Source organism: Equus caballus, chromosome 9 (genome assembly GCF_041296265.1).
Source record: "Equus caballus isolate H_3958 breed thoroughbred chromosome 9, TB-T2T, whole genome shotgun sequence".
NCBI classification, from domain to species: Eukaryota; Metazoa; Chordata; class Mammalia; order Perissodactyla; family Equidae; genus Equus; species Equus caballus.
Window position 1 is genome coordinate 12,574,230 of NC_091692.1, and position 10,125 is coordinate 12,584,354.

The 10,125-nt window shown below is 37.3% G+C and overlaps 1 long non-coding RNA gene across 3 annotated transcripts in view; it reads right to left on the bottom strand.

Moving 5' to 3' along the window:
• LOC111774922 (uncharacterized) overlaps positions 1-10,125 on the bottom strand; it is a 53,746-nt gene that overhangs the window by 14,690 nt on the left and 28,931 nt on the right. The gene's annotated exons all lie outside the window — the stretch shown is intronic.

Consider the following 10,125-nt stretch of genomic DNA (forward strand, 5'->3'; position numbering starts at 1 on the left):
ATTCATGCTCTAATTTAGTGACTTAATCCTGAATTAGGTCCGCATGTAATTTCCTTATCTACTTCATGTATCTCTAGCTGAAAACAGAAGAGTTTTTTTTAATGCCCTGTGGAACATTGTTTCCTTCCTCTACCTTCCCTAGGTGGTCCCCTCCCTAAGTTTTTTAAATTGGGAAAATTTTAAAGTTGCTTTGAGATACAACTTATGGTCTTAATCTTCACGTTGTTCTATACATTTTGTGTTTATGTTATTTCTCTCATATAGGACACAGGTGCATCAGAATTAAGTTTTTTCCCCCTATTTATAATATTAGATGCTTACGATCATTTTTAATATAAAAATGTTCTGTTGCATTTACCTAGATATATATTTATATGCTAAGACCTTTATTTGTAACAGAATCTATTGCTACATTATTTAGAGAAGCATCTGTAAGATTACAGCTTAGGATAAGAAAAATTCAAATTTCATGACTTTTTATTCAATCACAGTTGCCTGAAATTTTTTAATCAGGGCCTTCCTTTATATCATGAAGTAAAGCTTGTGATTAATTCTGCCTATGCATACCAACTGGCCCAGATCCACTATTAGAATTTTTTTTTTTTAAGGGCTGGCCCCATGGCCCGCTGGTTAAGTTTGGTGCGCTCCACTTCGGCAGCCCAGGTTTGCACGTTTGGATCCTGGGCACGGACCTACACCACTCATCAAGCCACGCTGTGGGGGCGACCCACATACAAAATAGAGGAAAATTGGCACAGATGTTAGCTCAGGGCTAATCTTCCTTAGCAAAAAAACACAATTTTTTTAAATACATCAGTAGCATTTTAACTGTAAGTGTATTAAATTTTGGTGCAGACTTATCAAATGTAATTTATCTTTGAATCATTGTAGTGTCCTTTCTGCTCTAGAAAACTTTCAGGAGTCTGAATCCATCTCAAGCATACTTTTTGAAAAACTACATTTTATTCAGACCATCAAAGGCAATTTTTGTCTTTCCATAATTTCATTCAAGTATTTTTGGAAAATACATATTTCCTTAGCCACCATTTGAATCAGCCAATGTGTTCCCTTTTGTTATTTATTTTTTGTTTTAAGCAGGATCCAACGCAAAACTTGAGATAGTCCAAGGTCACAAGCTAATTTGCAGTGAGATCCAAATTGTAGTTCACGTTAGAACAAACATGATGCTTAGATTCCAGAGATGACCAATGAATGTTATATCCAGAAGAGGAAGTCATCTTCGTTAGAGTATTGAGATAAACAATACACAGAATATTGGAGTGGTGGAATTGAGGCAGGGAGTTGGTGCGTGAGATGTGCCTCTGAAGTAAATGCTTTTAAATATACATAATATTGCCATCCAGTGAACATCCTTCACTTAGGGCTGTTGCTCGAAATGTTTCTGGCACTGGTTTTAGAGCTTATAATAAATGTTCCTTGGAATAGCTTCATGGTGGGAGATGCTTTTCTTTAAATGTTTTGCAATAGTCAGTAAATGTTTTTGATGCAAACCTCATGAGTAAAGGTGAGCGGCCAGGCTGGGTCAGGAAGAAGGTGTATAATTAAAGGAATTAGAGTAGCTTTTTCATGTAGCCAATAACCTGGCTCAGGAGTTTGGCGTGTCACAAAACCAAATTTAAAGCAGCTGCATCAAAGTTGTAATTTAAATGAGTTCTATAACATTACTGTCTTATCGTGCAAACTATCCTCCCTGTTAACTTTGCTCAAAATAAACAGGGTTTGAGCATTGTGCTTCCAGCATTTTGGGTTTTTTTGCAACATCGTATTAAAAGACAACTTTACTGTTATTCTGGGCAATAATAGGATCTACCTGATAAAATACCATTCTTAAATACCAAAGGTACTCTGATGAAAACCTATTCCAAAAGAGGAGTCCGTGAAGTTACACTGACTTGATGGACGGCTATTCTAAAGTCATAAAAGGCCAAAAGCTTGTGAAACTGATGAAACCACGATTTGAGTTGTGTGATTTGTTTTTAAATGCAACTGTTTTCATTCTTTTCCTAGTGGCAATTTTGCCTTATATATATCTTCTAAAATCTGGATTGTAAGACAGCAGGAATGAAGGTGGGAATTTCATTTTTTGATGGGGTTTTGATCTCATTGTCTCTACCCATGCCTAGTACGGGGTTTTGCACATGATAGGCTTTCAATAAATGTTTGTGGAGTTGAATCAAACTCATTGGTGTGTAAAGGTGGTGTCTCAATCATTTTCCACTGGACCCTGAAATTTGACATCTTAGCTCTCCATATGTAAATGTTGAAATAAAAGCTTTGTTTGAGCCTAATGGGAGATGCCTGCACGTTGTTCAGTCTGCCACTTGCATGGAAGAATACTGAATGGGGATGCAGGAAAGCTGGGGTCTAGATCTTTCTTTGGTTGCTGACCTAGATTCTTGGTGTTCTCCCCTGAAAAATAATAGTAGTCTGTGAATAAACATTTCTCCCAAGAAGATAAACAAATGACCAACAATACCTGATAATCTCAACTCAAGCCATTAGGGAACTGCTAATCAAAACCATAAGATACTTCACACCCATTAAGATAGCAGTAATCAAAAAGATAGACAATAAATATTGGACAGGATGTGTAAAAATTGCAACACAGAGATTGCTAGTGGGAATATAAAAGGCTGCAGCTGCTGTAGAAAACTGGCAGTTCTTCAAAAAAGTTAAACAGTTACCATATGGCCCAACATTTACACTCCTGGGTATTTACGCAAAAGTACCCAGTGAAAATTTTAAACATCAAAATAACTAACCAAAGGGAAACAAAAGTTATGATTACAGATTACTCTTTAAAAAAAGGAGATAACAGGGGCGGGCCCCGCTGCAGGCAGCCCAGTGTTTCATTGGTTTGAATCCTGGGTGCGGACATGGCACTGCTCATCAGGCCACACTGAGGCAGCATCCCACATGCCACAACTAGAAGCCCCCACAGCAAAGAGTGTACAGCTATGTACTGGGGAGCTTTAGGGAGAAAAAGGAAAAAAATAAAATCTTTAAAAAATTTTTTAAAAAAGATAACATTTTATGAGGTGCAGCTATCCATCTTAAGCAAATTCATAGGCTTTATTATATGTGAAAGAAAGGAAACAAGCTAAGCATTAAATTCAATAAGTTTGAAGAAAATGCCAAGGAAAGTAGGATGAAAGAACAAAAATAGCAGAAACAATTAGAAAATAATTAGTGAATTGGACATTTATAAATATAAGAGCTAGTTCAGAATAATAAACTTGTGGGACGTATCAATAGAAAATGAGAAAACAAAAATGCACAGATAAAATGAAACAACAAAACGATGCCCAAAGTTTGTTATGAGAAAGGTTATAGCCCAAAAGAGAGACGTTTTTAAATTATAAGAAATTATTTACATCATACCAATAAGTTTTTCAATTGTGATTGATTTTCTAGGAAAATATAAATTATGAAAATATAAAATTATGAAAATTAAGCCAAAGACAAAATCTGAGTAGACCAATAACTACGGAAGAAAGTGAAGTAGTTGTTGAGATATATCTCAAATATTTCCCAAAGAGGCATAAGGCTAGATTATTTTTATGGTTAAGTGTTTTATTTTTTTCAATCGTCAAGGAACCTGATTTCCACAGTAAAGTATAGGTCTATTCCACAGGCAGAGAAAAGCAACAATCCTAATTAAAATACTGGCAAATCAAATCTAGTAGTTGAAGAATACTATTCTATAATTGAGATTTATTCTAAGAAAGCAAGGATAGTTTAAGGTAAGAAAATTTATTGATATAAATTTACCAAAGGAAAAAGGTAGGATCATCTAAATAGATGTTTACAAATCATTTGGTAAAGTATCATTTTAACTCCTGATTTTAAACTAATACACTAGGAATAGAATATTTCATACATTATTTTAAAACAATATCAAGCCAACCGTTATCACATTTAACAGAAAAACATTTATCCAAGGCATTCTCATTAAAAATGAGGACCAAATAACAAGTGTTGGTAAGGATGTGGAGAAAAGGGAACCCTTGTGCACTGTTGGTAGGAATGTAAATTGGTGCAGCCACTATGGAAAACATTAATCCTCAAAAAATTAATCCAGCAATCCCACTTCAGGGTAGTTATCTGAAGAAAATGAAAACATTAACTAGAAAAGATACATGCACCCCCATGTTTATTGCAGCGTTATTTACAATAGCCAAGGTATGGAAATGACCTGTGTCTATCAATGGATGAATGGATAAAAAAATCATGGTATATATATACATATACAATGGAATATTATTCAACGATAAAAAGTAATGAAATCTTACCATTTGTGACAACATGGATGGACCTTGAGGGCGTTATGCTAAGTGGAATAAGTCAGAAGAGAAAGACAAATACCATATGATTTCACTTATATGTAGAATCTAAAAAAAGAAAAACCAAACTCATAGATACAGAGAGCAGATTGGTGATTGCCGGAGGTGAGGGGTGGGGGGTAGGTGAAATAGGTGAAAGTGGTCAAAAGGCATAAACTTCCAGTTAAAGATTAAATAAGCAAGTCAAGGGGATGCAAGGTGCAGCGTGATGACTATGTTAATAACACTGTATTGCATGCTTAAAAGTTGCCAAGAGAGTTGATCTTAAAGTTCTCGTCACAAGAAAAAATTTTTTCTAACTATGTATGGTGATGGATGTTAACTAGACTTATTGTGGTGATCATTTTGCAATATATACAAATATCAAATCATGATGTTGTACACCTGAAACTAATAGAATGTTATATGTCAATATACCTCAATAAAAAAAATGAGGACCAACGTAAGAATCCTTGCTATCGATTAACTATTTGGCATTTCTTGGGAATTTCCAGACAATGTTGTAATTTTTTTAATTCAGGTATAAATATTGAAAAAGAACAGACAAAAATATCTTCAGGCAATGTGGTATCTCACAGAAAAACCCCCAAAAGTATCAACTGAAAAATTCTGAAATCTAGAAGATAGAAGTAGAAAATGTAGTGAACATTTGTGGGGAGTTTTTTTCTTTTGTTTCAGCTGCACAGCATAGAAATCCCCATCGTGGATTTGGGGAATACTAATTATCTAAATCCCGGTGAAGGTGGGGCCCCAACATCCTGCTACAGAAGCCAAAAAATAGCTTTCTTCCCTTCCTTCTGACTACTGGGGCATGGGAACATGACCAAGGAGCCCTCTGCATCCTTTTAATAAATGCCTTTTCTTTTCTACATATGCTTTCACTTAAGAACTATGACTCTTACAGAAACTGATATTGAGGATAAGTTGCAGGCAACAAACCGTCAGGGAAATGAGGGAATCTGATTTTGGTTACTTTGTGTAGCTAGGGCCAAAAGTGGTGGCAACTTCATAGTGTTCATAAGTGGGAATCTGAAAGCCAAGAGCTCAGGAGGGTTAAACAGCCATTCAAGTTATTTCTTGCCCATTGAGGGCGGGGTTTTGGATGCTTGCAATGCACCTATCAAAGAACAGGGTGGAGAACATGAAGAATTAACAGTGTGAACTTATAGCCTGAGAAGCGGAACAGTTGCTTTTAATGGTATTGAATAGCTTAAAGAAAGAGGACAACCTCCAATTCCCATTTCATTTTGAGGCACAAAATCCTAGAAAATTTCTAGTATTCTGTTCTTCAACTACAGACAGCTTTCTGATCATTGTAAAATCAAACTTGAAGATTGATCCAATAAATTGCTGAATTAAGACATCAGTTGAGTTGGCAGCTGGTGGTTATATGTCTACCATGTAAAATTTGGAATATTGATTGAGAAGAGTGGGAACCCAAAACATTTAACAGGGATCATTTTAAATCCCTTATGACCCCACTTGACAGCTAAATCAATCTGCTACCATCTTTGGGGTATAAAGAAGCAGGAACTCCCTTATACCTGGAGATACCCTCCCGGGAGAGCTCTTTCTCACCTCACCTGTCGTTGTTTCAGACTAGGAATATAAACAGATCCCTAGGAATTCCCTGGATCCAGCTTCAAAGTTAATGGAAAATTATTTTAACTCCATGAAGACAAGATCACCAGGAAGTCAGATCCCTCAGGAATAAAAGTTTAGGTCACCTCACTGGGTAAAGAACTCCAGCCAGAAGTTTTACTGGCTGAAGACAAAGGAAACATGGTAGTGGAAGAGGGAAATCATAAAAACCTGCTTTGGCCTTATGCCCAGTTGCAGAACGGAAAACTACAACTTCCCTCTACCTTCATGTTCTTCTCAGCTATGTCCTGTGTGTATCTACATGTGTTACTACAGTCTCCGCCCATCCCCACCCCTACTTTTTCACCATCTCCTTTTTCCCCTACTATTTTATTTAGGCCCTGTGGAGGTTTAACTTTATAATTAGTCCTTGAAGGGCTCACAGGAGAAGAGACCTAGAGAAGAAATGGACATCATGTAGAGATCGTGGATTTGTTTTTTAATTCAATAATTGATGAGACAGTGAGTTGTTCCTCTTCAGGGAAGGAATAGCGCTTTTTTCCCTCAGTTTTATTGAGAAGTAATTGACATACAGCACTGTGGAAGTTTATTTACCCATTCTACTGTTGACGGACATTTAGGTTATTTCCCGTTTTGAGCTGTTATGAATACTACTGCTATGAACATTTTTGTACATGGTTTTTGGTGCTCATATATATGCATTTTGTGTAAATACCTAGAAGTAAAATTGCAGATTCATAGGAAATACATATGTTTGGCTTTACAAGTTTCTGGTTAATCATTTTCCAAAGTGGTTCTCAATTTACACTTTCACCAGCAGTGTATGAGTGTTCCAGTTACTCTACACCCTTATCAACCAACACTTAGTACTGACATTTTCATTTTAGCCATTCCAGTGGAGGTGCAGTGGTAGTGCATTTATTTAGATATTCTCTTTTGTGAAATGCCTCTTTCTTCCAGTTTTCTATTGAATTGCCTGTCTCGTTCTTATTGACTTATAAGACTTCTTTAGATAGTCTGTGTATGCATCTTTTTTTGCTATATGTATTGAAATTATCTTCTATCAGTCTCTGGTTTGCCTTTCACTCTCTTGATGTTGAGTTTTTGTGAACAAAAGTTCTTAATTTTAATAGAATCCAAATTATTTTTTTACTTTACGGTCAGTACTCTCTGTGTTAAGAAATCTTCACTTACGCCAAGGTCATGAAGCTGATGTCTTATGCTTCCTTTCACATTTAGAACTACAATCCATCTAGAATAGATATTTATGTATGATATTAGGTAGAGGACGAGATTTATTTTTTTTCCACATTAATGTCCAATTGAGCGACTATCATTGGCTGAAAAGGCCATTCTTTCCCCCGCTGTACTGCAGAATTGCCTTTGTTGTAAATTAAGCTATTGGGTATGTGTGGGTCTGTTTCTGGACTCTTCCTTCTATTATTATGGACTGGTGAAATGAAACCCCTCCCTGTCATTCCTCCATACTTCTTTCAGAATCATCTTCCTGAAGCAGATGTCATGATGTCACTCCCAATACACACAAAATAAATAGTTTTTGAAGCCATCAACAGTCTGAATCCAACTTATATTTCTAACATGAGATTCCACCAGCAGCTGGCACAAAAACCGTCAGCCTCTGGTTCAGTCATGCTGAGTCCCTGGTCCAATTCTGGTTAAATCCTGTATTTTAGAAACCTCATCCCCATTATTGCCTGGCAACTAGAATGAATCTTGCTCCTCTCAGCCTGATGTCTCATGGGTCTGGGATATATTTATGGAGTTACAGCTTGTCTGTTGATATCTGACTCCATGCTGTATTGGTCTGCCACAAGGTCCTGCTTCCAATTCAATTCCCCTACCAATTATGGTGTAGACCTGGACTTCCTGCTCTACTGGGGCCCAAACACCATGCCTGAATATTGCCAAAATGTTCTTCATGACATTAAAAACGTTTCCATGGAAACTCCAATCACTGAGTGAGATCTACTTCAAACACTTATAATAATGATGTGCCTTCATTATTGGCTGCACCTGTGAGCTCTGCCTAGCGATTCCAGTCATGGTGTCTACCTATAAAGCAAGCTCCGTGGGTATAGATCCCAGTCCCAGGTCATTTGTCCTCTTGGAAGCTATGATGTTGACAGCAGATCACTAGTGTGGGGGCTAGCCCCAGAGCCAGGCCTTTCCTGTAACCACTGTCCCACACTTCCTCTTTTGTCTCCTTCCCACCCACCTGCAGTCCACCACTCACATTCTGTCCTGCGTCATAATCAAAATGGGATGTATTACAACATCTCTCCCATATTCCTACCTTAACAAGCAGCCATGCCGTTCTAACCTTCACTTAGAAATATTCCAGCTCCCCATCTCCATGAAAAGATGCCCATGCTTTCCCTGCTTTTCCTCCATCTCTACCTCTTGTTCAAGACCCGTCTGAAATCACCCCCTTCCCAATCTCTGTTTGCTCATTTGCTTTTCTTTGTACGTCTACTTCAGCATGTACCACAACCAGCCTTAGACCATAAGTAATTATAATTACTGTCATGCACCACATAGTGACATTTCAGTCAGCGAAGGACCACACATACGACAGTGGTCTCAGAAGATTAGTACCACTTAGCCTAGGTGTGTAGTAGGCTATACCATCTAGGTTTGTGTAAGTACATTCTATAAAATTCTCACAGCAACAAAATTGCCTAACAACACAGTTCTCAGAATGTATCTCCATCATTAAGCAACTCATGACTGCATATATATATATATATATATATATATATATATATGTACATAATTGTATAATTACATTTGTCTGTTTCCCTTACAGATTGTGAAATACTGAACAACATTTTTATTCCCCACAAATCTTATTGGGCCTTGTGCATAGCAGAGTTATAAATATTTACTGACATTAACTACGTTGAACATGTAGGGGAGGAAGACAATTCCTCTACCCTCTATATCCTTCTGGCTGATCTAAGAATTAAATCAACATGAGACAGAATAATAGGAGAAAATCAAACAAACCTTTATAACGTGTATACATGGGAGAGACCCAGGAAAACTGAGCAACTTGCCAGAATGGCTGAAGCCACCACCTTAAATACTATCTTTAGCTAAAGACAAAGGAGGATGTTGGGGGTAGTGGTTTGGGGCTTCAAAGGGGTGGAAGGCAATTTACAGTGAGATGGAAAAGCAAGTGGGCCAACTACAGACAATGTGACCTGAGAGACACATTTTACATTACACCACAGTTATCTTATGATATTAGCTTCTTCCTGGAACAGGCTTGTATCTTAAATTCTTTTAGGCAGTTAGAGGGGAAGGTCAAAGTTTCTTTCAGAGTCTTTTTGTCCTTAAAAATAATCAAGGCAAAGAGACACATTTTGGGGTGGCCAATTCTGATGCCCCTACAAATTCTAGAGACTGGCTATCCATGAGGCCGTGTGGTGTAGGAGAAAAGACAAGATTAAATACTGACTCTACCATTTATTGACCTGCTTGTGACCTCGGCTGAGTTGTTTAATTTCTCTGGGCCTGTTTCCTCAACAGCAAAGATGGGACTAAATACTTTGCCAGTTTATTATTAAATGACATAATATGTATAGGGGTACCCAGCCCATAGTAGTCTCACAGTAGATTTTTTAATATAGTTTCCTAACTACAAAAAGGAGACTAGAACTAACGCTAGGTGAAATGACATGCACTTCCTAGAAATAAATGATTGGGAAATTCTTATGCTAGAAATCCCATCCTTTTGTACATTCTGATTTAAAATTATCAAATAGTATCACAGGGGGTATTTGCTTTAAGATATTAACCTCTAGTCTTACTGCTACACATGTCAACAGCAACAGTAAATGTATTTCACATGATTTAGCACGTATATGATAGGAAATAATTATTTGAAGAGACCATAAGTAAATAATTTCTACCCGGATATAATTTGATAGGCAAATTTGTCCTAACCACTGAACGTCCTGTGTACTGCTGTGGAAGCTCATGTATTGGCTCACGAACAAGTGAGGTTACTTTATAGCGCTTACACTACGTTGCACACCCACACTGTCAGGACTTAGTTCTAGCTGAGCTGGCTATGCTCTCCACCTACAGGATTCTTTCTCCCTGAGTCTTCACAAAGCTGACTCTTTCTCAAGTT